General features: G+C 46.0%; 2 long non-coding RNA genes and 2 other non-coding genes across 4 annotated transcripts; 1 reads left to right on the top strand and 3 right to left on the bottom strand.

Annotated features, from left to right (window-relative positions):
- Positions 1-285: 285 nt before the first annotated feature.
- Positions 286-4,958, bottom strand: LOC133057780 (uncharacterized). Its single transcript, XR_009693093.1, has 6 exons — positions 4,818-4,958; positions 4,211-4,293; positions 3,685-3,770; positions 2,015-2,111; positions 1,827-1,904; positions 286-820 (listed from the first exon to the last, which is right to left on the bottom strand). It is a non-coding gene; the product is annotated as an uncharacterized LOC133057780 (long non-coding RNA).
- Positions 2,258-2,342, bottom strand: LOC133058151 (small nucleolar RNA R38). The gene has a single exon (XR_009693259.1). It is a non-coding gene; the product is annotated as a small nucleolar RNA R38 (small nucleolar RNA).
- Positions 3,848-3,925, bottom strand: LOC133058150 (small nucleolar RNA R38). Its single transcript, XR_009693258.1, has one exon. It is a non-coding gene; the product is annotated as a small nucleolar RNA R38 (small nucleolar RNA).
- A 28-nt stretch (positions 4,959-4,986) lies between the features above and the next one.
- Positions 4,987-12,668, top strand: LOC133057781 (uncharacterized). The gene is made up of 3 exons (XR_009693094.1): positions 4,987-5,050; positions 6,136-6,167; positions 10,608-12,668. It is a non-coding gene; the product is annotated as an uncharacterized LOC133057781 (long non-coding RNA).
- The last annotated feature ends 1,636 nt before the right edge of the window (positions 12,669-14,304 follow it).

Here is a 14,304-nt window from a genome sequence, read left to right on the forward strand (position 1 = left end):
CTGCTGCTTTAGAAACTTAAGATGGGTGATTAAGAGAAAGGACATTTAGGATTTAACTACTATAGCAGCTACTTGAGAAAGCATGGCTTCCTGATGCCTTTCCCCCCATAGTTTATTTTTTCCCTATTCCCATCACATCTGTAGGTAGCAAAACCAGTCAACTGTATGTAAGATCGATTTAGTGAGAAACTTGAAATTTTCATTTATAAAAGAATGTGCTGATTCACAGAAGAAATCATTGCTCTTACAACGGGTCTCAATCTGGAATCCACAAATGCTAGTAAGTCAACTTTTAAATGTTTTAATTTGCTTTAAAGTTAAACCCAAGACACACTGTAGAAATCCACTGAGAAAGGTTTTTTTAGGCTGAACACCTGTTTTCCCTTAGTCTTCAACAGAGCGTGTACATATAAGTTTCCTTGTATAATCACTGCGGTCCCCCCACTGCACCAAGATCACCTCAACTCCGTGTGTGGTACTGCAAATGTTCTCAGTTATACCTTAATTTACAAGAGGCAATCCTGAAGGAACTCATTCTAAACAATCTATCATTTTGCCTGTGTGTTTGTGTGTGTGGAAGGCACAACCAGATTGATACAGTGCAGGCTAGTGAGTCCCAAATGCCTCTTTCCAGGAGACGGTGATCTGAGAGAACAGAATCTGGCAAGGGTCCAGTAAAGAGCACCCACCAAGTGCTGGGAGCATTTATATTCAGACGCCCTCTGAAGTCAAACATACAGGTTCGGGGAATCCCCTGGTGATCCAATGGTTAGGACGCGGCACTCTCACTGCCAAGGGCCAGGGTTCACGTGCGGCAGAGCTTAAAAAACAAAACACAAAAACCCCTCCAGGTTCACTTGGGTCCCGCAGAACTGTCAAGTCCACTCAGAAACAGACTGTAACCCAGCAGGTAGACCTTCCCACTTGTTAACACATCCTTTCACTGTTTTGCTTTAGGCTGTAGGCTGCTTGGACCAGTTTTCTAGTTCTTTAAATCCCACCCCAAATATAGTTTCCTTGGTGACCAAATATGTGACCTTACACATGAAGAGCTGCACATACCTCCCAACTTCAGCAGAAAAGAAAGGCAATCTGTGCCCACTTCATCATTGAAAAGCGTGGCATTTCAATGGGAACAAAGCCCAGTGCCACTCTGACACTCTCTCGCTCACAAGCCAGCCATGCCATTTAGACAAGAGCTGGGCTAACCCCAGGAGAGTGCCCTGTGTAAACAAGGCACCTGGAAACCATGCTAGTGCCATGGTACCCCTTCTTTCCTGACATTCAGGATATAGTACAAAGGCAAGAGAGAGAGATCAGATTGTCCTGAAGTGTGCTCACTGCCGCAGCCGGCATACATCTTCCATTGCCGTCTGTCTCAAAGAGCGCATTCGTTTTCTTGAACTATGTGACAAGCACTCTTTCATTCCACAATAAGAGCATAAGCCAAATCTGGGCCACTTGCCCATTTCTGCCACCTCTTATAGCCTGTGCCCTCAGAGCCAAAGGGTGACAGGGCAGCCCACCACTGGTTTTCAAGTGGCCAAGGGATGGGGTACCAGGACTGAGGTCTGGGCAGGGTATGTGAGCACAACTCCCTTTGGAGTGCATTCCATCTGATCCCTTATAAAGCCTGAATTGCTTTTAAGAGCCCAGGGCCAGCCCTTAAGCCTCAGAACAGATTGTTTTCCCTCAGTCGAGATGTTCAGACAGGGATAACTAACCATCACAGGCTTGTGGGGATTCTTTCGGAAACATACGATAGAAACAGAAAGCTTGTGCTTGCTTCGGCAGCACATATACTAAAATTGAAACAGAAAGCTTACATTACAAACAATGGGAGACAAACAGTTTCACTTGCTTTAGGTAAAGCAGGTCAGTTCTGTTTCACACGCTGCAGACACCTAGCAAAGAAAACAGACCTATGTCAAAGTCTCCCTGCCACTCAGCACAACCCAAGGGCCAGAGGAAACAAAAAGAACATCCACCCAGGCCTGTTTTCTCTATTACACACGAGAGAAATTCCACGTCAGGTCCAGGGCAGCCGTCACAGCACTGCAGCCAGTGTGTTTTTCTGGAGTATCCTTTTCGGCCTCAAACTGAAGCTGTACCTGGAGAGGGGAAATTGCAAAGGAAAACCTATTCAAGAAGGTCCACATAAGTATCTCTCATATAGCTCACTGTTAATTCAGGCATTAAACAAACCAAATAAACCAGGCCTCAATCTTCTCTAAAGTTTCCCTTCTCTAAAGGGAAACTGAGTCTCAGATATCCAGATTCCACACTCAAAGGCCTTTTTTTGGCCTTCAGACAGGGATAACTTCACATCATCATAGACTCAGCTCCCCACCCAGCTGCCAATCCACAGCACAAGCAAACTATGTTTTCCTTACCAAATTCAGCTTTACTTCCTCTCCCGGGAACTCATTCAATCTTATCTACTTTATTAGAATGTGCTTTCCCTCAAGGGCAAAAACTTTATATCTAGTGCCTAGCTGTACCCAGCATCCCAGACCTGACACGGTGACAGTTCCTGTCCTTTTAAAGCCAAGGTCTCCTTGAGCACAAAGTGTCTAGTAGCCAAGTATATATTTCAGCATCTTTGGGCTGTCAGTAAAAATGCCTGAAACAGTGTGGATTATTCCTTTCAGCCAGACCACTGAAGGCCGGCTGAACAAAGGGTGCCTGATGCCAAGAAGAATCAACACCAAACAAGGTCACTTCTCCTTTGCTCACCTCTGTGTGCAAAATGATACTGCAGAGCAACCATGTGGCTTTCAGTTCTTTAAGATAGGGATTATAGATCTGCCCTGAGAGCTACTTAAAAATAGCCAGTACTATAACCTTGCTGTAATAAAAATCCCTGAGCTAAAAGTAGATCAGATCATCTCACTGTTCCTCCACATCTGCTCTTAAATGGCCACTCGTGATTCTTGGGCCACACTCTAGAGCCATTTCACCCATCTTAGCATGGCTGGAGGTGGGGTCAAGGAACATTTTATAGGTGCATAGCCAGGTCTGAAAAGCACCACTCCTGTCTTTTAGAAATGAAGAAACAAGGTTCTGGTGTGGTTACCTGGTAACCACAGTTAGTGGTTAGTCTAACACTGGGTTTCAACTTCAACTCTACATTTTGGGTGGGGAGTTCTTTGTCAGTGTGGTGGGGGACCTGTCATGTGCACTATGGGGTAATTAGGGGCATCGCCTGGATCCCAGCAACACTCTCCACCCCTAGTTGAGAACCACTAGCCTAACTCAGTAACCAGTTGTTCAACTATATCTCAATAAAGCTTAATAATGTCCCCCTTCCAAAATCACTTATAGCTATATTTTTATGGTTCTTAAAAAAAAAAAAAAAAAAAAAAAAAAAAAACCTAGTTGTGTAACTTTGGGCAAATGAACTCACTAATTCAGTTTCCTTACTCGGGAGCAACATAAGGAAACATCTACCTCCTACAGCGTTGTAACAACCACTGTGAGGGTGCTTGGCAAGGGGTTTAGGAAAGAGTTCAAACTATTTCTCTTCTCTGGGCACTAAAAGCAAAAACTATTCAAGAAGGTCTACACAAGTATCTCTCAGATAGCTGTTAATGTGTGGTAAGACCCACACATCTCTGAAATATAACAAGCCAACACTTAAAGGAACCATAATCTATGCAATTCTGTGAAAGTTAAAACTCTTACCATTTATAGAAATCTCATCACACGGATCCTTACATCTCTGGATGATGGTTTTCATGTGACTTTTTTTCAAAGCCCACAGCCTACATCTTTAATTTAAAAGGGAAATATGGATAACACATTAACAGGAACAAACTTATTCATTCCTAAGAAGTTATTTAAAACGTTGAGCCTCAGCAAGTTAGAATTCCTCACAACAGAAGTCTTCTCAGACAGGGATAACTTTAAATCATCCTCAGCTCAACCAGTAACCAATATTTCTAAATCTCAATCAACTTTACAGCTCAAGTTCTAAGTCTCCCTTTTACCGGTGAATGCAGTGGCATCCACTTTGGTTTCCAACAGCGACACCTAGCGGCCCCAATTACACTGGCACAGAGACCATCCTCATTTCTGGATTCGGGGTAGGACCCGCAACTGGTCCACAGTCAGTCAGGATTCAGAGCTGCGGTGTGTGGCAGGCCTTAACACCATCTCAGCTTTCTCATTTCTGTTGCCCACCCAGGATCCTGCCTACATGCATTTTTACCTATTTCAGATTTCCATTCGTTACTTCTAAGCTTCAACCTGCAGGTCTGCTGCTCACCGTCTCTGCAGATGCCAAAGAAAGGCCTGTGGGGAATAAAAACATAACCATGTTAAGGGTCGCTATAAAACTACAGCCCTCCAAACAAAGTCCACCACGCCACTGATTATTAGCTGTAGAATTAAATGAAAATTGATTGGGGCCGTCCTCAAGGCACTCCAGCAGGAAACCAACTATTTAGACGTTAATACCCTGGATGTTAATTGCGAGCTTGCCCCGTGGGAGGACCTGGGGACCAGCAGGGCCGCTGGGCCTGCAAGCTCAGCGCCTGGGTGGCCGTGAGGCCTGGGGGCTGCGCAGGATGGAAAAGCCGCTCTCCCCAAGGAGGGACGCTCCCGGTGCAAAGGTGGGCCTGGGCTCTCTCTCCCCTCAGTAACAAAAATTCGCGCCCTTTGGAAAGCGTTTTCTCCCCGAGTATCTCAAGTTAATCCTCCCAACCACCTATGGGGGTGGGGGTTGGGGGAATCAAGCCTAGCGTCACTATTCCGCCTTCGAGCAGCGGGAGACCAAATATGCTAACGCCGTATCAAGGAATAAGCTGTTTACCCACCTCCGCAGCCTTCCCTCGACAAAGGCCCAAGGTCGCTGGCCTTGCTGCAACCACACGCCAGGAAGCCATGACTTCCAACCATGCAGCCCGCATCGGAAGAGAGGGCGGGCTTCCGCCTGCGCGCAAGTCTTCACGGAAGTCTCGCCCGAACTCTCGCGCTATTGAGAAAGGGCTGCTGGGAAATGTAGTGTGAGCAACGGCCGCTGAGGGGCGCCCGCGGCTCTGGAACGCGGGTAAGATGGTGGCCGCCGCTGGGGACAGTAGAGATCCCGGGGAGGGAGGCTTGCTCTGTATAGAAACCCCGGCGGTTAGAAAACGAAGACCGACGGTCGTTTCGGTCACGAAGTCGCTATCTGTTGAATGAACAGGCTGTTCTTGGCCGAGACTGGCTGGGTGGTTGGGGCCGCAAAAAGTTCGAGGGGGCTTCGAGAGGAACGACTGAGGGAACTGGGAACTACAAAGTCCCACCCACCGGACTTTGTAGTTAATTGCTCGGCGGATTTTATTAGAGTCATGGAGGGGGTGGTTGCATTAGTGAAGGAAAAGGAGATTCCCGGGGAATTCGTTGTTCGACGTCCCGCTCCGTTGCTCTTAGTTGGGGCGGCAGAGGGTGTCCGAGAGCGACGAGTCGGGCCGGGCCGGGCCAGGCTCTAAATTCCCCTGAACCCCCGGGGCGCCACGCAAAAATAATTATACTTTATGAAAAGAACAGTGGTGTAACACTGTCTGCTACTCCTGAGGACTATTTTTCAGGCAGTCACCCCTGCTTTAGTTTTTTATTTTTTCCCCCATTTATTTTTATTAGTTGGAGGCTAATTACTTTACAATATTGTAGCGGTTTTTGTCATACAGTGACATGAATCAGCCATCCTGCTTTAGTTTTGAAATTGTAAAAGGGCAAAAAAACAACTAGAGTCAGAGCCAGAATTTATACCTATTTGGAAATTAAATGTGCGGACTTCCCTGCCAATCCAGTGGTTGACTCTGGGCTTCCAGTGCAGGAAACAGTGGTTCGATCCTTGGTCGGGGAACTAAGATCTCATGTGCTGCACGTCCTGCGACCAGTAGTAATGATAATAATAGTAAAGTTGCAAGACCACGAAGCCTTTTCTGCATCACCCTTTCTCCATTGTTATCAGCCCTTTAGCAATGATCTCAGTGGCATTTAAGTCTGGATTAAATTGTTCTGTGTGTAGTAATATGTTTCGGGGACTTATTTTCAAGTTACCACATTTGTTAACGTTTGCCTTCCTTAATTTGATTGTAAGCTCTTCACGGCAGAAGTATAATTTGTTTTTTCCTTTTAAATTCTTCACAGACCTAGTTGGTATTCCATTGCCTCTGCTCACAGTAAGTACTCCACAAATACAATCATTAACTCAGCAATAGCTCCAATTGTGTGAAATTGGCCCCTAAGTTTCTCTGTTTTACCCTTGAAGAGAATTTATTTTGTACAATACCGAAAGAAAGAATGAGGTCTCTCCCTGCAGACTAAATTTATTTCAGGCTCTAAGTGTGGAATTTGCCAAAAGCTGCTTGTGTGTAGGCAGGTGATCTGCTGGCAAAACAATAATGATAGCTAACGCTTTGTAGCACTTACTGTGAGACATTCACTGCTTGAATACTTTATGGATATTAATTCGTTTCATCCTCACCATTGCACAGTAAAGTATGTTATCACTACTCCTGTTTTTATAGATGGGGAAAGAGGAACATTGAAATGTTACATAACTTGCCCCAGTTCACACACTAGTAACTGGTGGAATCGGGGTTTGATCCTAGCCTGTAGAGTCTGTACTTTTATGATGAAGTTATACTGCACTGTGAGTATATACATATAAATTGATCTTATATAGAAGGGTTTGGGGTTGTGGGGAAGGGGAAGGAAAACAGATTTTGTGTGTTTCCATGAGTGGTTAAGGATGAAACTGGAAAGTGGGGTGTGGATGATGGGCACCTGTTCCACTGTTTCCAGCCATTTTCTGGCAGGAAGAATGAGGATGAGAGGCTGCAGGAGCTGATCTGTGAAAGACTGAGGGCTCTGGGCTCTGGCGGGGCTGTCTTGAAAAGTGGAAGTGTTAGTCACTCAGTTGTGTTGACTCTTTGCAACCCTGTGGACTGTAGCCTGCCAGGTTCCTCTGTCCATGGGATTTCCCAGGCAAGAATACTGGAGTGGGTTGCCATTACCTTCTCCAGGGGATCTTCCCAACCCAGGGATTGAATCCAGGTCTCCTACATTGCAGGCAGGGGGCTGTCTTGGGTCCCAAACTAGTTGCCACCCAGTGTGCAGTCAGGGCTGTCTGTCCCAGCTCTAGAAGGGCACCTGTGCCAGAGGACACAGTGGAGCTTTCACACCTGACAGGGCCTTGGTAGAACAGCAGCAGGCTCACGGCGGATAGGGGTGTCACGGGCTGCTGGGCTGTGGCCAAGTGACTGAGCAAAATGCAGTGAGGCCTTGTGCCGGAGTACGTGTCAGGCACACTGCACAGGCCATCCAGAAGTAACTGGGAAACACAAAATGCACTAGCGTTCCTGAATGAGGGCGCAAGGGCTCAGAGCTCTTGAGAGGGAAATGCTAATGATGTTGTGACTTCATTTGCTGGTGAGGTCTAGGACATTTGAATTTTACATTATTCAAGGCCAGTGTAGACCTGTATTTGTTACATGGAGAGAGTCACACAGTCTAGAGATAAGTGACAGAAGTAGATCAGAAGCTTTACAGGGCAGGAGTCCCCAGGGCTGTGCAGGGACCTTGGCTCTGATTGCAGAGGGGAAATCTAGTCAGCTGACCTGCTACGCTCAGGCAGTCAGCTCACAAAGTTCCGTTCACTGATAGGATTTCAGTTCAGGTCAGTCGCTCAGTCGTGTCTGACTCTGTGATCCCACGGACTGCAGCACGCCAGGCTTCCCTGTCCATCACCAATTCCCAGAGTTTACTCAAACTCATGCCCATCAAGTTGGTGATGCCATCCAACCATCTCATCCTCTGTCGTCCCCTTCTCCCACCTTCAATCGTTCCCAGAATCAGGGTCTTTTCACATGAGTCAATTCTTCACATAAGGTGGCCAAAGCATTGGAGTTTCAGTTTCAGCATCAGTCCTTCCAGTGAATAGTCAGGACTGATCTCCTTTAGGATGGACTGGTTGAATCTCCTTGCAGTCCAAGGGACTCTCAAGAGTCTTATCCAACACCACAGTTTGAAAGCATCAACTCTTCGATGCTCAGCTTTCTTTATATTCCAACTCTCAACATCCATACATGACTACTGGAAAAACCATAGCTTTGAGTAGATGGACCTTTGTTGGCAAAGTAACATCTCTGCTTTTTAATATGCTGTCTAGTTTGGTCATAACTTTTCTTCCAAGGAGAAGGGTCTCTTAATTTCATGGCTGCAGTCACCATCTGCAGTGATTTTGGAGCCCCCAAAAATAAGGTCTGTCACTATTTCCATTGTTTCCCCAAATATTTGCCATGAAGTGATGGGACCAGATGCCATGATCTTAGTTTTCTGAATGTTGACTTTTAAGTCAACTTTTTCACCCTCTTCTTTCACTCTCATCAAGAGGCTCTTTAGTTTTTCTTCACTTTCTGCCATAAGGGTGGTGTCATCTGCATATCTGAGATTATTGATATTTCTCCCAGCAATCTTGATTCCAGCTTGTGCTTCATCCAGCCCAGGGTTTCTCATGATGTACTCTGCATATAACTTAAATAAGCAGGGTGACAATATACAGCCTTGATGTACTCCTCTCCTGATTTGGAGCCAGTCTGTTGTTCCATGTCCAGTTCTAACTGTTGCTTCTTGACTTGCATACACATTTCTCAGGAGACAGGTCAGGTGGTCTGGTGTTCCCATCTCTTGAAGAATTTTCCAGTTTGTTGTGATCCACACAATCAAAGGCTTTGGCATAGTCAATAAAGCAGAACTAGATGTTTTTCTGGAGCTCTCTTGCTTTTTTGATTATCCAGCGGATGTTGGCAATTTGATCTCTGGTTCCTCTGCCTTTTCTAAAACCAGCTTTAACATTTGGAAGTTCACAGTTCACATACTGTTGAAGCCTGGCTTGGAGAATTTTGAGCATTACTTTGCTAGCATGTGAGATGAGTGCAATTGTACAGTAGTTTGAGCATTCTTTGGCATTGCCTTTCTTTGGGATTGGAATGAAAACTGATCTTTTCCAGTCCTGTGGATACTGCTGAGTTTTCCAAATTTAAGACTTGGTATTATTCGAAAACTGTTTCTTCCCAGGTGGCTCAGTGGTAAAGAATCCACCTGCCAGTCTGCCTTCAGGAGACCCTGGAGACATGGATTCAATCCCTGGGTGGGGAAGAGTCCCCTGAAGAAGGAAATAGCAACCTGCTCCAGTGTTCTTGCCTGGGAATTCCCATGGACAGAGGAGCCTGGTGGGCTACAGTCCATGGGGTCTCAAAGAGTGGGACACGACTGAGCAACTGAGCACACACATTTGAAACCCACATTAATAGAAAAAAGTCTTTAAATATTGAGGTTTATGTCTTAACTGGAAAGTTCTGTTTAATTTTATGAATAAGAACACGAAGGAGGAGCAGTATTTCCTGAGCAGTTGGCTGCTTACATGGGGAGCAGTTGCACCAGTGATATTCCCAGAAGTTCACCTGTGTGGCAGGCACCCTTAGCCCCACCACTGCCCTTCCTCCATGTCACGAACACCACAGAGCTGCTGGGAGGCAAGCCCCGGCCCTGCCCTGAGGAGTTGAGTCTTGAATAGTCTGAACCAGGCCCATGAGAAATCTCTTCCCTTCACCAGGAATTGGTTTAACAAATGGTCTGCAGTGTAGTTCTGCCACATTTGGGAAAGTCTTCTAGCTTTGAAAAACATTAGCCTCCCTTCTGGTTTTGAGACCCCGTAAAGTGATGCCTGAGACCATGGGAGCCACCTTGTGTCCAGAAGGACTGCTTCCTAGGAAGAGCGGAAGGTTGGCAGTGATGGACAGAACAACCTTGAGTCCTTGAAGATGCTTTTGAGCTGCTGGAGAAGCCAGTCCCAATGTCCCCAGCCTTCAGACCTTTAGTTTGATTCAGACACACATATTTTTACATGTCAGTATTTCTGAATGTGGGAGGCATCCTGTGAGCACTGGCATCTTAGTTTGAGTGAAATACAGAGTGGGAGATTTTAAAAAAGAAACCTCCTTATTGTTTAAGCCATCTTAAGCTAGGTGTTTCATTAGAATGATATGACTGTAAATGATAGGATTGACATATCCCAAGTCATTCTTTCTTTTTTGTTGATGATTATTCTCGGGAAGAATGGGTCATGGCAAAATAAAGAAGATGAACTGACACGATCAAATTACCACCCTGAAAAAAATAATAGCTGGTGTATAGTGTTAACTCCATGCTAGGCACTGTTTTAAGTGCATTTTTAAAAAAACCCGCTTTACATACTGGACCTCTATAGTGGTCCACTGGTTAAGGATCTGCCTGCCAATGTAGTAGACACAGGTTTGATCCCGTGTCTAGGAAGTCTCCACATGCCGCAGGTCAACTGAGCCACAACAAAGAGTAGCCCCCTGCTCACAGCACCTAGAAACAGCCCGTATCCACCAATGAAGACCCAGCACAACCAAAGATAAATAAATAGAAGAGTATACATAGTTTTAAAAACCTCTTTAATTGAGATCTGAGTGACATACAAAAAGCTGCCCAAATTTAATGTATAAAACTTCCTGACCCTAAGCACCTTCAGTTTGCTGTCTCATTTGACTCTCACAACAGCCCTGTCGTTATCCTTCTGTGTTTCAACTCAGGAGCAGAAAAAGAGTCATTAGTGTGTGAAGGCGCTGAGAACTCCTTGAGCCTCAAACCTGTGGTCTTGACCATTGTGCTGGGTTTCCTGGGAAGATACACCATAACAGTGGATCATGTTTTGCTAACTCCAGTGATTTCAATTCATCCGGCTAGAAAGCACATCCTGAAAGCATAGAGATATTTTCCACTTCAGTTTCTCAGGACTGTGAAAGAAGGTCACAAATCCCATTCATCAGAAATCTGGGACCATTGCACAGAGCTTTTAACTTTCTGGAGGAGAAGAAACAGGACAACGTGTACCCTGTGTATTGAGAATGGATGACCTTGGGTTGCAGTGGATTCCTTCCTGTGGTGACCAATAACACACATTTCATTTGCCTGCTCTGCAGATCTGTTGCCTCTCATAAAATTATTGCTTAATAGGCTTTTTAAAAATAAGTGAATTTGAAATAAGTGAATTTGAAGGGTGCATAATATGCCATTGACCTTTCCTCCTGTTTTCTGGACATGACTCCCCTTCCCAGAAACCCCCTTCTCATAACTGCTGCAGCACCCACTCTCATGCTGTTTGTTTCCTTTGCCTGGACATTTCCTTCCCTTCGTCCTTCCCTTTATGCGTAGCAAATCCCGCCTCATGCTTCAGCATCTCCTCTGCAAAGTCTTACCTGAGATGCTCAGACAGTCCCCTAGCTCTTTCCAACGTTCCTACGGCTGGCTGATGTAACACATGCTCTGCAACCAAGCGGACCCGGAGTCGGGTCCCAGCTCTGCTGATTTGAGCTAAGTAACCCCTGGCGGATGACTTCACCTCTCTCTGGGGCTCCTTATCTGCAGCAGGAGGAGGTGGAGGCCCTCACGAACCTGGTAGGACTGTTTTAGGACTGTGCGTGCAAAGCACAGGGAAGCACACAGTAAGTGGAACTCTTATTATGTGAACATCCTTCTTTTAATACCCAGTATTTTATGATAATTTGTTTTCATGTCTGGCTTTTCCACTAGACCGTAAGCAAGACAAGAGTCAAAGCTTTATTCTTGGTTGTTTTTTTTTTAAACTCTTTAAGTCATCTTTATTGAGGCATAATTTACATAAAATAAAATGCATCCATTTAAAAATGTACAGTGCAATAGTCCAATAAGTGTATATACCTATGCAACCACAATCCCATCACGGTTTAGAACATTTTCATCCCCCAGAGATCCCCGTCACACCCTTTTACAGTCAATCTCCATCCAACCCTGACCCCAGACAACCACTGACCTGCTTTGTGTCACTATAGCTTAGTTTTGCCCATTCTAGAATTTCCTATAAATGGAATCCTACAGCAGGTACTCTCTTGTGTCTGGCTTCCGTCAGTTACCCATGCTGTGGCATATAACAGTCGTTCATTTCCTTTTTAATTACCGAGTATTATTCTGTCAGATGAATATACCACAATCTTTTTATCCATGCACATGTTGATGGACATTTGGGCTGTTGGAACTATGATTAATAAAGCTGCAATGAACATTTTTATACAGATCTGTTTGTGGACATAAGTTTTCATTCCTCTTGGATAACTGCAAGGGAAACTGCCAAACTGGTATCCCCAGTGGTTTGCGATGCTTACATTCCCCCAAGCAACATATTTCAGAGTTAGGCTGCTTCCACACCCTCACCAGGACCTATTACGGTCAGTCTTAATGTTAGCCATTCTTGTGGGTATGTCGTAGTATCTCACTGTGGTTTTAACATGCATCTCCCTGTTGACTGTGATGTTGAGCATCTTTCTGTGTATATTGGCCCTATGTGTACTTCTTTGTAACAAGTCTATTAAAACCCTCCCTTTTTTTTTTTCGGCCTATCATGTTACTGAGTTGTGAAAGTTCTTTATGTATTCTGGACACAAATCCTTTCTCAGATATTTGCTTGTGAGATATTTTCTCCTAGTCTTTCCAGTTTTGATTTAGTGCAGTTTATCCATTTTGTTTTTATGGTTAGTGCTTTCTGTTTTCTGTTGTCAAGATTTTCCTTTCTCTGTTGAAGCACCTTTGTTCTGTCTTTGGATCCCATCGATCTGTGTGTTTGTCCTTTGGAACTGCCTCCTCTGCCCACCCCCCGCCACACTGTCTTGAACTCTGATCATGCCTCCTTGCCCTAGTGAGACCAGCATGGTCTGCATGTTCTGCGCCCCACCCCCCCACCCCCCCACCCCCCCCCACGCCGCAGGCAGGGAACTGTGAGGCAGATGCCCAGGAAGTCATGAGGTCACCATCCTGTGTGCTGCCTCTTGTCAAGTGTCTGTTTCTTATATTTTGCTCAGTTTTCTAGTTGTTTGTGGCAGGAAGTCCTAATTCATTTCGGCATCCACAGTGCCTGGCGCACAGACACTCCATAAATGTCTGTTGAGAGAGCGAGTCCTTGTTAGCACCTCCAGAGACAGTCCATCAGAGTCTCTTTTGATTGGGAGAAGTTCTGGGGCCCCCAGAGGTCATCTGATTGATCCCCTTCATCCTAGTAGACAGTTCTTTCCCTGAGGACGGTCATTAGTCCTTTACGTCGCCAGCACCAGCCCACCTGAGTTCAACACATGCCTGTTAAATGGGGAGATGGAGGTCCAGAGAAGGAACGGTCACATGGCCAGGCAGTGTCTGGGCTGGCAGAACTGGGTTTCCCAGGCCGAGGTCTTGTTCTTGTTCTAACTGGCAGGGCAGGCACTGTCTTTCTTCGCTGTCTCACTCCCAACACCTAATACAAGATTTGTATGTTGTGGGCTCCCAATATGTGCTTGTCAAATAAACAAGCAAGTGAATACATTAATAGTCTCCTTTAATGCTTAATTCAGCTGGCTTCTGCATGTGACATTAAATGGACGTGTGTGTGTTCACCAAAGGATGCGACTGGCCCTTCCCACCCAGGCTTACAGGTCATGGTCATTGGTTACTTCTGTTTTAATTTTCTGTCCACCTTCTAGGCTTAGTCCCCACTAGGGGGCATGTGCATCCCACAGAGAGGGTCTGTAGTCCTTATGTACCAAGACTTGTTTCCAGTTTAAGTCAGGGGCTCCCTCTCGAAGCCACCTGCTCGAAGCCCTCCGCCTCCTCCAGCTCCCCCTCCAGCCAGGCTGCTGGCTGTGTCCTCTCTCTTTCTGCCCTGGTTGAAGGGGACAGCAGATTGGCAGTGGCTCTGAGTGCTGGCCTCTGTCTGTCACCCCTGCTGGTGGCCACTGCCTCCTCCCCGAGAGGATGACAGATCCTTCAGAGCCCGCTCTTCTCTCTCCTGTCAGCTGGCAGGCAAGGACTGGCCGTTTCAGGACCAAGTGTCTACCCTTGAACCATGGGTTCCAGAAGAGAGAGCACAGAGATAACCCTGGCAGAGCCCTCCCGGCCTGCCTGCAGAGGCACCGCCCAGGTGGGGCCACGACTGGTTCCTTATGGAGACTGGGTCACCCTCGCTTTCCTCGAGACTCAGGCCCTTCCTGCCCTGCCAGCTCACGAGCTCCGGCATCACGTTGCCCGGGTGCAGGTCCTGGCTTTGCCACCAGCTGTGAGTGACCTTGAGTGAGTTCTGTGAACCTCTTTCCTTATTGGGTCAATGAGGTTAACAGCAGTTCCTGCCTCATAAATGAGACAGTGCTTATAAATAAAGCTCTTGGCACAGCGCCTGGCACAGAGTGTTTGAGACCTATTAGCCATTATTAATAATAGTAGTAGTATCAT

This window comes from Dama dama, chromosome 5 (genome assembly GCF_033118175.1).
Source record: "Dama dama isolate Ldn47 chromosome 5, ASM3311817v1, whole genome shotgun sequence".
Lineage (NCBI taxonomy): Eukaryota > Metazoa > Chordata > Mammalia > Artiodactyla > Cervidae > Dama > Dama dama.